This window comes from Amphiura filiformis, chromosome 1 (assembly GCF_039555335.1).
Source record: "Amphiura filiformis chromosome 1, Afil_fr2py, whole genome shotgun sequence".
Taxonomy (NCBI): domain Eukaryota; kingdom Metazoa; phylum Echinodermata; class Ophiuroidea; order Amphilepidida; family Amphiuridae; genus Amphiura; species Amphiura filiformis.
Window position 1 is genome coordinate 2,039,732 of NC_092628.1, and position 14,213 is coordinate 2,053,944.

Consider the following 14,213-nt stretch of genomic DNA (forward strand, 5'->3'; position numbering starts at 1 on the left):
CCGGCAAAAGATTACTGTTTCGTTTTTATGGTAATCTAATCTTTTATTTCCTGAAAAAAAAAAATTTGGGTCTAATGTCGAATATTCACATACTTGATCAAAACATCGAACGTGTATACAAGAAAATGGTAGGTTTTTCTCTATAGTATTTTACTGACCATGGAAATGTACTGAGACACAAGCACGTGTCAAAATCGATATAATGTATTGTCCATATAGACGCCCAGTTATCATGCTTATCGTTGATTTTTTTGTATAAAACACGCAGTTAACAACAATTGAGCGCTAATAATACACATAAATGTTTTTATTTGAAATAAAATTCCAAAATATGGTACGTTTTCTGCCTTTGCTTGTCACGTGGTAGGCCTATGTTGAAGTTGCAATTATATCTTCGAATAAGTTTCAAATGAATTCCAACAAGACAAGTAGCCGAGTGGTCTAAGGCGCTGATGGGTTCATAGTGTGTCCAAAGCAGTCCGCCGCCGTGAGTTCGAACCCCGCCTCCGCCAAACTTTAATGAAGTAAAATTAAAATTAAAATTTTACTTTAAAAAAATTTCATATTGGGGAAATGTGACTGGCAGAATTTATGTATGGCGTGGAGTGGTGTAGTTGCTACATAAATAGTTGCTGCTAAATAGGCACTCAAACCCGATCGAATTCAGTGTTAAAATGAGCAAAATTGTGCGCTACATCTTTTCATGTTAACATGGTTAAAAATTAATGAATTTTCTTGGCCAAATGAAAAGCAATAATTTTAATTTTTTCAGCAAATATCAGACGAACACCATCATGCTTGATACTTTGTTTTAAATCCCGGTGTTAAACTTAGGCGCACAATTTAGTCTTCTAGTGTAAGATTTTCGATTTTGACAGGCCTCGACTTCGTCCGTGAGCTTTTTTATTTGGATCAACTTTTAGTCTTTCAAAGTAATATAATTCGCTAATGAAAGATTTTCACCAACTTTCTAAAGCACATCATACAGGGCTATTGTCAAAATCCGTTTTGATTGCACTATTATTCACTTCGGACTGCCAAGTTTTCAAAATCAACGCGTGAATATACCCCATGGATGGATGATTCTGCATGTCACAAAAGAAATATCGAATATTTCTGCTAGTTGTATTCGAAATAAAGTACTGAGCTGGACATTTTGACAAGTGATTTTTTAAAGGTATCTGTAAATATACGTCTAGTCTAGCCCTCTTCTTTTGTTCCATTATCTATTGTATTTCTTTTGTTCAAAGTCTGGTCAACTGTCGATTATATCAAGTAATGTGGACAGGTCAAGATAATGTGGACAGGTCAAGATAATGTGGACAGGTCAAGATAATGTGGACAGGTCAAGATAATGTGGACAGGTCAAGATAATCTGGACAGGTCAAGATAATCTTGGTCAGGTCAATAAATTTTGAACAGGAGAAGTACATGTTCATATTTAGAAACACTGGCCACATTATTTGACTTTTTGGACATTTCAACAAACTTAAAATGCATCAAAGTTTCATATATTTTACACGATCAGCATAAATTATTTTTTATGCATATGTTAGATTTAAATGAAGATGGTAAACAATACTTGTGTGTATTGAATGACACCAAGAACACCTTTATTGAATAATGCAAATTAGTTTGTATAATAATGCAAATTAGTTTGTATTATGTCTCTTAAAGCCTGTATAATTAGGACGAGGATGTCAATCTACCTTTTTCCCCCCTCTCCCAACTAACGCATATTCCGACAAAGTAGGTAACAAAACAAGAGCCATGAGGTCTTACAAATTAAGTTCAACCAAGGATATTTTGCACCTAAAATGCAGTACATTACAGGCCACAAAAACTACAACAATCTGCTGCCTAACCCCAACCAAAATAGGTCGAGGAGGGTACCCAGGAATATGCGTTGATTTGGTTCAGGACATTTGTTCTATAAGTATATTAAAGACAAATATAAATTCTATGGTGTTAAATGAGTTACCGTCATGTCTAGGTAAAACACACCCACTTTGGTAATTTGACCTTTGAACTATTTACATATTCATTATTAATATACGAATATGTATAAAGAATTAATAAGGCTATCGAGTGGGACAGGACCACAAGTGAATTGAATAGAATCTCCCGTTAAAATCAATGCTGTATTGATTTGATTAAATCACTTGCAATTGACACTAGATAAGACCCATAGACTCGAACGCAGGAAGATATTACACTGTCTCGGTGTGTTTTTATTTTTGGAAAACCCTAAACTTACACAAGATAATCATATCAGCTTTTCCAGTTTGTCTTTTGGAAAATGAATAAACCATAACAACAAATTCGTTTATTTTGGCTCACCGTATATGTAAGATAAACGGTTCAAAAAAGACCATTACCATAGATAATCGACCCCTTCGGGGTCTCGCCTTCCGAGCGACTAACATGCTCACCATACCTCAACAAGACACCGATTATCTATGGTAATGGTCTGTTTCTCACCCTTTATCTACTACGTAAACATCTCAAAAAAATAACTAACCCCCCTTAAATAATGGCCAAATAAATAATCTGTAAAATGTGTTGGAAGCAGAATTTATTTCTGCGCATTTTGACACCTCATTTGATACGATAGCCCAGAAAACAATAAAACACCGGTCAATTTAATGTAGTGAGGTCCAGATTTGAAAGTTGCACTTACATACACATTTTTACAATACAAAAACACTCAGATATCATTACACAGATTTCCTTCCATTACACTGAATACAAAATCAATACAATTTGCTGCAACTTTCAAATCTTGGGTTACATTGAATTAAATGTACGCTGTGACGTCAATATTTAGTCAATTGCTGCAAATGAGGTGTCAAAATGTGCAGAAATAAATACAATCACCAGTTTTTGAATAATGGTCACTATTTAAGGGGGGTTAGTTACTTTTTTTGAGATGTTTATAATGGTTTGTCCTGACATTACTGAAACAAGTTACAATTATCGTTTTTTATTTGGATAAGAAAATTTATTTCAGAAATGTGTTGATTTCAATGTGTTGATTTTGTCACGATTGACTTCCAGCACGACTCTGCATAACAATAGAGCCCGGCAATAGTGCTTGGTCAGTAGCGTTCTGAGTGAATTGTGGTAGTCATGGTCTTCTTTCCTCTGTCTTGACCCAAAAGGTATCAGTCAAAATGATCACATGATTTATGCGAGTGGTGTACTTTTCATTGTTCTTTTATCTTCAATTATGTTTCTCTCTTTTCATTCCATATAGACCAGGATACTCACATAGGATTTTGAGCATTTTGCTTGAGCCTGTTCCATTAGGACCCAAGTGTTTTTATTTTAACAAACACAGATCGTATCTTGACTTCTTTATCAAAATATAGCGGCTCAGATAGTGGTGCTCTTGAAAGCACAGAAAACAATGTAAAGTGTAAAATGTGCCCTTTCTTATTGCACTGTGTAATACACATCAAGGTGCACAAAGAACAAGAGAAAACAAGGTCAAGACAGGGAGAGAAGGTAACAAGTGAACAGAATCAATCAAAAGAGTATTAAAGGAGGCCAAAAACAAAATCGGTAGATTTGGAAATTGGAGAAAAACTCATCACAAGATTAATCGTGTACAAATTGTTAAATTCAAGCTGAAGTTGACTTGTTCCGCCTCTTGACATTTGGTTCTGTTTTTGTTCTTCTAGACACTTTCCGGGTATTATGTCGTGGGAAGTCAATCTCTAGTTAAGCTGAAGTTGATTTATCCCAACTCTTGACATTTGGCGCTGTTTTGGTTCTTCTGTGGGTAATTCTTTGAATATGGTGTAACATTATATTATTTATGAGATGTACCTCAGAAATACTCTTGGTAAGCTTCTCAGTGCCCATGGTGTATTGTCACTGGTGCGAGGTGCAAAAGGCGGTACCATAAAATTAACATCATCATGCTAAATTAAATTAAAAAGACGATTAAGGTGGTACACCCCCTGATACATTTTGTGACTAATTTTGCATTTTTCTCACAAAATAACTACACACTGGTAACAAAAGTTATGTACATGTATACGTATTATACGAGCAAAGAATCAAATTACTTCACTGAAACTTTTAACCGATTCGAGACAAGTGGTTCATTATATATGTTAAGAAATGAGGTACATTCTAGCGGTACCTCTTTTCTTTTCATAAATAACGTACCACTTGTATTGAGTCCCTGAAATTCCAGTGTAGTAATCCAGTGTGGATTCCTTGCCCCTATAATATACATTATAACTTTTGTTACTAGTGTGTTATTATGTTTTGAGGAAAAACGCAAACATTATCACAAATTAATCGAGGGGTGTAGTACTACCTTAAGTAGTTACAATATGCTACGTAGATCGAAAAATCGAAAATATACAGAGTGTATCAGAATGATTACTAACTTGATTTCTTACAATTTGAAAATCATATCAACTATGTTTCAAATGTTAATACCTGTATTGTAATTGTACCCATTCAACTACTACTTCTATTAGTTTCATTGTAATAATCTTTATTTGTTTTATTAAAAATTTCTCGCTTATCCTTTGGTATCAACGGGTATCAAGAATTTTCAAGAAACATGGTTTCGCAACATCGTTAAAACCACATTCCACCATCCGCAAGGCTCTTGTACACCCAAAGGATAAGCGAGACCCGCTCCAGACAGCCGAGGCGGTTTATGAAATTCCGTGTAAGAGCTGCCCAAAAACATACATAGGAGAAACGGGTCGCCTTTTGTCTACGAGACTAAAAGAACATAAATCGGAAGCAGATAAAGCTAGTGAGAAAACTTTCACCAGAGCACAGAGGAAGGCGTCAACCACAGAAACTTACAAATCAGCCATAGCTGAACACACAGCAACTAATAATCACGTGATTGGGTGGGAGGAGGCCAAAGTCATCGACCAAGAGGCTAACAAAACAACCCGTTGGCTCAAAGAGGCCATCTGGATTAGGAGCAGGGGCAACACCACCATGAACAAGGACGAGGGGCGTACAGACTTGATCGAATCTACGATCAGATCATCAATCGGCAAGCAACCCATGTGACGTCATCAAGATCAGTCACAAAGATTGCCGATAACAACTAGAAACACCACCACTCACCAAACCAGAGTGAACAAGATTCCTGATAGGAATCGAAATATTTCTAGTGAGTACCTAATTTTACTTATTTGGATCTGTACTGAGAACATTTGCTAACCAGTGATTTATGAACGATCCTGATGAATTTGTTCAGAGTACATAAGATTAAGCCTGGTTCACAAGTACTTATCTTTGAGGTCATTATAGACATATAATCACATAGAATAGCCCTCAACAACACTGTAAAAAATCTGCCCCTAAATCATGTTTACATTTACTTTAAATAGAACAACAAACCGGAAAATCCTCATATTAATAATAATATCCTCACTCCTTCATCTAAGCAACATGAATCTGAGAATTCTCAAGCCTAATTGTAGACATGGTAGACATTACAATAATGTACATTACAACACTGCATTGGGGTATTTTCCCAAAATTCCCCAGATTATGGTTTGTCACCTCCATTTACATTCTGGGAATTTCCTAATCCATAAATAGTCCTGGCAGACATTGTTATTGTGATTACATGACATGGGGTTCCCATCTTCAAATGAAGCAACAATCAGTACATCACATTACAATCCTAGGATATATCCATTTTGTATGAATGCTACAAAAATAACTTTTTTTGAAAAACCAAAGTCATGGGTAAATATTTTGAAATGCAAAATAAAAACGGAATAATGGAATGAAATACTTTGGAAATGCAGCGCATTGATTTTATATAATTTTGTTGTGCTATTAATTGAATTAATTTAAATTAAATATAGATATGTGTTCTGGAAGAATGATGAAGAAAAGTACAAAAATTGATAGTATATATAAGATTTTACCATTTTAAAAAGCGTCTTATAAGGAAACAATGGTTTAATATATCATTTATATTATTGGTTTAGTCTGGGATCCACTGCTGCACATTGGACTATTCCATTTGAAATCCATACACCACATATGGAAGACATTACCTTTATCTCCCACTCAGGGGTGTAGATTTCAAATGGAGTCACCCATTCGGGTAACAATCCCTGTGTGGAAGCGTAAGGTCATGTCTTGCATAGTAGGTGCATTTAAATGGAATAATCCATTATTTTCATCACTTTCTCCAGTACACCACACTCATGTTCAGTTACTATATTTGTGCTGGACTTAACTTTTGCGGGCTTTAAAATAATTGTATTTTGCTCGTAATTAAATGTCAAAATTATAGTACTATGGATATTCTCGTTTCTTCTTTTTTGATCGATTAGTTAATTTGAGAAATGTTGCCACATGATTATAATTAAACGTAAGGATTACTTGGAGATTTACTTGTAACAATAAGAGAGAGTTGGTAAATGATTGAACTACCTCTTAAGGTTGGTCTGAACCCTGGAATTATGGAAACTTTCGGGCCTCATAACTTCTAAATTGTTTGTCTAAAGTATATAAAAGTATACATATTTAGAATGGCAAAGACTGGATAAGTTCATCTGTGAGGTCAAATTTGGGCCAAAATGGCACTTTTGGCCCAAAATCTCAAAAATAACGGTTTTTGGCCCACTTCTTTTTTGTGCACCGTAACAAAAAAATTCTTGGGCCAAAATTTAATTTTTTATTAATTTTTAAAAACTAGATCAAAATATCTAGGACCCGTTTTTTCATTTGTTTTAATTTTGACCAATTTCACCAAAAATATTTGAAATTTGTGCCAAAATCGGGCTTTTTATGATTTTTTGACAAATCAACATTTTTGACCATTTTTGGCGCAAATTTCTCAAAGTTAGTCGAAATTCAAAAAAATGAAAAAACGGGTCCTAGATATTTTGATCTAGTTTTTAAAAATTAATAACAAAAAAATTTTAGCCCAAGAATTTTTTTGTTATGGTGCACAAAAAGAAGTGGGCCAAAAACTGTTCTTTTTTAGATTTTGGGCCAAAAGTGCCATTTTGGCCCAAATTTGACCTCACAGATGAACTTATCAAGTCTTTGCCATTCTAAATATGTATACTTTTATATACTTTAGACCAACAATTTAGAAGTTATGAGGCCCGAAAGTTTCATAATTCCAGGGTTCAGACCAACCTTAAAGTGAATCAATTTCTAGAGTGATATTGCTATACTGAGATCCGACCACAATTAAATTACATTTGTCGTTTCGTAACGAATTGTTGTTTGCTACTAAGAAATAAAAAGTGAAAAATGGAATGAGAAATGCATACTGACTCAAATGACGTATATCGTCGTGTATCAATAATTTGTGTATCAAAGACTATTTCAAGAAGCATTAAGGAAATTGGTCAATTAGTGTTTATTTATCTTGACTTTAGAAAATTATAGGAACGTCAAGTTGAAAGCTAACATTGTGTAAGCAATAATCGTTGATAATGTACAACCAAGTCTGTCTCGCGACAAATTGATCAGTTGTAATATCAACCATGATAGATAAGAACGACATGGACTTCTTTGGTTGTGTTTTGTATTGTTACTTTATCTTTCCTTCCTTAGTGGTATTCTTTTGCGATATATAACATCTTTCATGCTCTATGTACTAGCCATAGACTTCAACATAAAAATCATAAAAATGACCAAGTTTTGAGATATTTTCTCAAAATATCAAGAGCTATCTTAGGAACCACTGAGCCAACCAATATTAGGCTCGTTTGTGCTCATTTTAATGCATTTTGTTTATGCTGAATTTTTAAATTTTGAACCGACATCCGCGGGGAGAGAGTTTGTACTTATTCTAAATTTGGAGTGAACAACCGCCAGACTAAACCAAGTCCTACCTCTAATGGTAGACCTCAGTGTTGTGTAGTCTATTTAGGGAAGTATTAATTCCTCTTTCCTTAGTACAGAATACATATACGCATTCCCATAATTCATTTGTGAAATTGTTCTAAATCACACATTGAATATTGCTATTGCTAAATTCGTGGGACATAAAAAAATCAACTATTTACATTGAAATTATTATAGTTTCATAGTTTATTTCATCTCATTGCTCAAACTATACAATACAAATATAATAACAATTATAATTATAATAATACAAATATAATAACGAATGGAAAAAAAGATATGCAAATCTTATACAAGATGTGGACATCACTAAACGCAGAGCTTGATGAGTGTGACGCCCATTAGAAAAAAGTTACAAAGAGAACATTTATGAACCTAAAATATGTAGAGCCAAGATGCAAACCGTGCTAACTCCATTACTACACGCTGCCACCCAAGCCACCGATTCACCGAGCAACAAGCAAATAAATTATCTCAAATTTTCATCTTTTTTTTATTTACGAGTTCTGAGTAACGCCATTACGGATTTCGCAGTGGCATAATTCAAAACAGTGCATTTGCCACTGCGAAATCCAACATCGCGTTACTCTCAACTTAAGACGACAGATAATAGAAACGATGGAATGAGGCATGCTGGGATGTTCCATATAACTAAAACCTTTAAAGCAGTAATAAACATGGCTGGACTGAACACCCATTATTACTCAGTAGTTTCTTACATTATTACTTTTTAAGACACATTAGGCTATTCTTATTGAAATCCATCCACCCCTAAGGAGGACATGAGCTTAATCTCGCACACAGGGAGTGAGAATTTCAAATGTAGTCAGAATGCCCGGCCTGAATGGGTGATTCCATTTGAAATCTGCACCCCCTGTTTGGGATATTAAGGTCATGTCTTCCATAGGGGGTGTATGGATTTCAACTGGAATAGCCCAAAAATATCCACAAGCTTGGCCAATAAAACAGCCGTATCTGTATCAATGGAGATGAAACAACGTAATTCGTCTTGGATCTAATATGTTTCAAGAATCATTTTGTTGTGTTTTTGTTCAGCCAACAATGATTTGAAAAAGAAAAAAAAATGTGTTCTGCGACCTTTTTACGGTCAACATGGTCAACGTACCCAGCTATTACGAGTAAAAGATAAATACTGTTTTAAATTGTGGTTTCATGGCATTTGAGAGAAACCTTAAAATGCTAATTACTTTCTTAAAGACTTTTTAGATCAGATCTTTATCTAAAAACAGTTATTTAGGGACGTTAAACTTTCGTTTGACCAGCCAGACTCCCTACGGGGACGACAACCCAAGCTTGGATCCGGTTATACCGAGGGGCTGCAAGAGGGATAGTCTTTTTCAGTTTAAGAGCAACTGGCTTCGGCTCCTTTTGGCTAAACTTCAAGTACCCTACCTAAGTCATTAATTGCTTTGTACTCTTTTTCATCTATACATTGTGGTTCCACGAGGCCCTAAACTCTAATAGGGGTAATAATGGTCAGTGTTTCAAACTTTCAATGCATGCGGGTACTTGATCATTGCAGGAGCGCGATTGAAAAATGGTAGAACGCTGTCGAAAACCTTATATTAATTAGAAAAGAGAATACAAAATACTTCACACCGGGCCATGCAACGAACCATTGTCAGAAACTGTAAATTATCTTTGCAGTTCATAATTATGTCCAGGATCATTGTAAATCATATTTTACTTTTCAAAAAGTGGACATTTTCAGACTCGTATTCACGCGTATTTAATAAATTATGATTTGGGGCTTATTTGAAAGGATTATATTGCGTTTCAAAAAGCACAACGTGAATGTTTTTTGATCAAACAACTTGTCGATTAAAAATCGTTAAGTCTTAAAAGACTATGTAAACCTATATATATATGTGTGTAGAAATATCAGTTTAGTAGAGTACTCCGCTTTGTGGGCAATGTGCAATGTCTACATGACTAGTTAGCACTTCTTTATTTGTAAATCATCAATGGACTCGCTTGGGCTTGCCAACTAGCCTCCATCATCCCACTTTGTCCCTCCCTCATTTGGCTATTCCAGCTGAAATCAATACATATCCTATGGAAGACATTGCCTTAATCTCCCTCACAGGGAGTGAGAATTTTAAATGGGGTTACCTGAATTGGTTACTTCATTTGGATTTCAACTAGAATAACCCATTCCTAAATTTCCGGGTCAAAGCATGTACCAGGCCTAAGTGGGTTTTTTTTGTTTGTTTGTTTGTTTGTTTGTTTGTTGTTGTTGAGGTTTATTTTTTTAGTTTTTTGTTTTGTTTTGTTTTGTTTCGTTTTTATTTTTGGCTTTCCTATTTTAGATATCAAACAAAGTACCATAAACTCACGCCATTTCAGGTTATAGCTACTTGCAGCATGACTACACGCTGTTTGATAACAATGTTAACTTTCTCGACTCTGGTTTCCCAGTGGCCTCCAATGGCCTTGCATTTCGCAAATTATGATCATACCGGAAGAAAGACTAATTATTATGTTAAGAACAAACATACGGTAAAATAGGTAGGTTTCCAGTGTTGCTGTACGGGACTACGTGTATGCAATTTCCGACTAGATATCAATAATGAAATGGATCAATCATACTCGTATTCTTATATTTGATTCTTGATATTGCTGAATAAACTTGATCAGGAGATGGTAGAAACATGAACGTCATCTCAAAAAATATACATTATAACAAAGTTGCACTTCAAGGTTTTTACCATAAAAATAACATTATGTACTCTTTTAAGGAATGGACTGGAATCTATTGTTTGTGCTCTATCTATTATGTAGGCCTAAGGCCTACATGGCACCATCCAAATTTACTGTTATCTGTTGAGGAGGATGACGATGTGTTTTTGATTCATATCTATAATGCTTTCCAATCAATTTTAGTCAGCGCCGTACTGATTCATATCAAAGATACTCAATAGTATATTTGTTCAAATTCAAGATAGAAAATAAAACAGTAGAGAGTAATCACCTCTCCTCTTTGGAATATATCATGCATCCAGGGAATTATTTAGGTTAATGGCAGCATGTTATGACTAGTTTCTCCTCCTTTCTCTATAGGGGTTATAGTAGAAACTCAACAGTTGTTTCCCGGTGCAATAAAACGCTCAAATGAAAGGTCAAATGACTCTAATTAATCGTAGGTGCACCCCTTTGCTCATCGACCTATCTATACCACATAATTAATCGTAGGTGCACCCCTTCGCTCATCGACCTATCTATACCACATATACAAAGGGAATAAAACTGCATAGTCTTTCACGTTGAAAACACCATTGGGCATTATAATCACGCAAAAGTAAATTCGAAAACAATTGAGGGCATCGCTGTACAGCAAATTACACATTATGGCTTATAATAAGATGAAAGGAAAAACACACACACACAAATCGGAGGGCATTAAAAAACCCGATAGTAGCACTAGCAGCTAGATCTTGAGCCGACCTAGCTATTGTAATATTTTCAAGCCATTGCGCTGTTCTAATATCTGTACTACTCCAATTCTGATTTTCGAGACTTGTGTTTCCCAGTGGTCTTCCGCTTGGTGTATACTAACTAGCTCGCCCCAGAACTACCTCAACCCTTGAAGATCATTAAAGGAATACATAGCGAGAAATAAGGAATATAGACATGGATTATGTTATGGAATCATTATAACCAGTTTTGTCTTTGTAAATATCCTTTTGGGGGTCCAAGTATTTTACATGTTCAGTGTCGTATCAGAGTCAATTTTCTTAGAAGGCAAAAAGACAAAAAACAAATCCCGATGTTACAATTGAGCGCGAAGCGCGAAAAATACAATGTGCAATATTTCAATTGTAGTCCAAATTTAGGGTGATATTTTGTGTTTATTGTGTTTACCATTCCAATTTTCATTTAAGGAGGAGTGTTGGAGTTTTCTTTTTGGGGGTAAGTTAACAAACCAACTCATTTGGGGGTTCAACCCTTCTTACCCCACAAAGACCATAATTATGACACCATGTTAGCCCCGATGTTTATATTTGTTATTGAACATTTGGCAATTAGATTTGTTTGTTGTTGAAATGCAGATTTTTCTGAAGAATGTTTCACAAACGAAGACAGAGAGATTCATAAAAGCACGGTTCCAAATGACCTTGCATTTTTTAATGAAACTTTCACGCAAGAATAAATTAGAAATTTACATTGAATGGTTCAAAACCAAAACGAATGACCTGGTTTTATCATTTCATCTAATACATAGGATGTGTGCGTCATTGTCATTGCAGCTTGATTGGACACTTTTTGGTGCCGATTTATTCTGCAGAAGATTAAAAATATGACACAAATTATTAGACATAATAGCACAAATACAACTCGGGTCTACAGCGGGTTGACTAATGCTCTGAATATTAGCCATAAGCTTCTAACATAAAAAGATATGAGATATTTTCGTAAAATATGAAGAGCTATCTTCAGGATATTTTGCAAAATATTGAATATAATTACCGTATTTGACGAGAGCAGTGAATATTTACAATTTTTAACCCTTTTTTTTTTTTTTCAGTTCAATATTTCTCTTTTTATCTCTTCCTCGCTCTCTATCTTACGAAACGTGTAAAGTGGGCCAGTTCCCAACTTTGATTTTGGCCAGAAAGATATAAAAAGAGCTAAGTACGATGCGTTGCCACCAGTCTATAGAGGGCCCCTACCACCACAGAAGAAAGCCGTCTTGGATGTCATTTTTATAATTAACTTATAGTTTGCATACACCCTAAATAATTATAAACATCGCATATAATTGTAGATTATGGGCAGTCACGCAAATATACCCCATTGGTATTGTTAACTAAATAGAAAGTATTGCATTATGTCCAAACGCAAAAATAACATTTAATCTTGAATGCAATTACGACCCTTTGTATTGCTAAGATTACGCACCTTAGTTTTCCCATGTGGCGGTAAGAAATTAATGGATGCTACTCCCGTGGGATCTGTTTCCTTGAATTTAACAAGTACGCACGACTCCCGTGTGTTATGTTTTGTGATTAATTATTGACGGATACGATGACCTTGTTGACCGGTGTAGGCGACGATATAAATATATAGGTCATTACCTACTTATTAATTATTGACTTAAAAGAAACTAAGATCGTATTCGCATCTGTCAAGGCACAGGTCTTAACTCCAATATGCTTATCTGGTTAAACACAAACTCAATACCACATTTTTGAGCTATCATTCCCTCGTTTCAAATAACGAGTTTTCGTTTCTCTTAAACCAACAATCAGATTAAAAAGATGGGCAGACCTTGTCAGCAATCATAACATCTAAAGCTGAGTTTATACTACATCGCTGAGCGAAAGCGATTGTTTTTTTACCAAATGAGGTAGAGCACCTTTTGTTGTGTTGTGGAAAGCACCACTAACTCATTGGTCAAACCCATTTCTAACAAAGGGAACAGATAAAGGTATCGGTAATCAGGGGCGGCGCCACAGGGGGGGGCAAGGGGGGCAATTGCCCCCCCTATAATTTTCAAAAAAGAGGTAAAAGGAAGGAAAAAGAGAAAGAGAAGAAGGAGAGAGAAAGAGAGGGAGAGAAAGAGAGGAGGAGAAGAAGAAAAGGAGCCATTCCCTCCCTGGCCATGGTTAGAAGGAGGAAACTCCCCTTCGGACATCTTGCCCTTGTGAAATGCTGACCTACGCGGTTTTAAAGTTGTTGGTTTTTATATTTTGGACCCATTTTCGGCAAATTTTCCTCCATAAAAGTCACATGGCTTCTCTTGCCTTTTCTCCCAACTCATAAAGAACCTAGTTTTTTCGCTCGCTACACTCGCGAATGGGCAAATTTTGTCCTTTTCTAACTGAAAAAGCATAAAAAAACAGGGTTTTTTTCGCTCGCTGCGCTCGCAAAGTGGAGTTTTGGGCTTTTAGTGATCATAGGGGGCGACTATACCTCCCGTCTACGCTCCTGATTACGGCTTTCAGTTTGAAATATTTCCCCCCCTTCATATAATTTTATCGTGCCAATTTATAATAAAAAAACCGGCATATCATATACAATGCAACTGACTTAACATAGGCCTACACCGCGTTGCGACCAGAGGCGTAGAGATCCGACCCGGGTGTGGGGCATAAATCCCCCCAATATTTTGATAGGGTAGATGGTCCATACAATCATTCCCTAATGTTGATGCCTGTATGTGGGTTTCTGACCAAAGTAACCTCATATTTGGCCATTTTAGCCTAAAAAGTGCCAATTTTTCGCGCTTCGCGCGACTTTGTTTAACATTTCCACCATATTTCACTTCGTGCACATTTGTACAATGAACTTATTTTGTTGCCAAAAGGTGCTGGATTTACTAA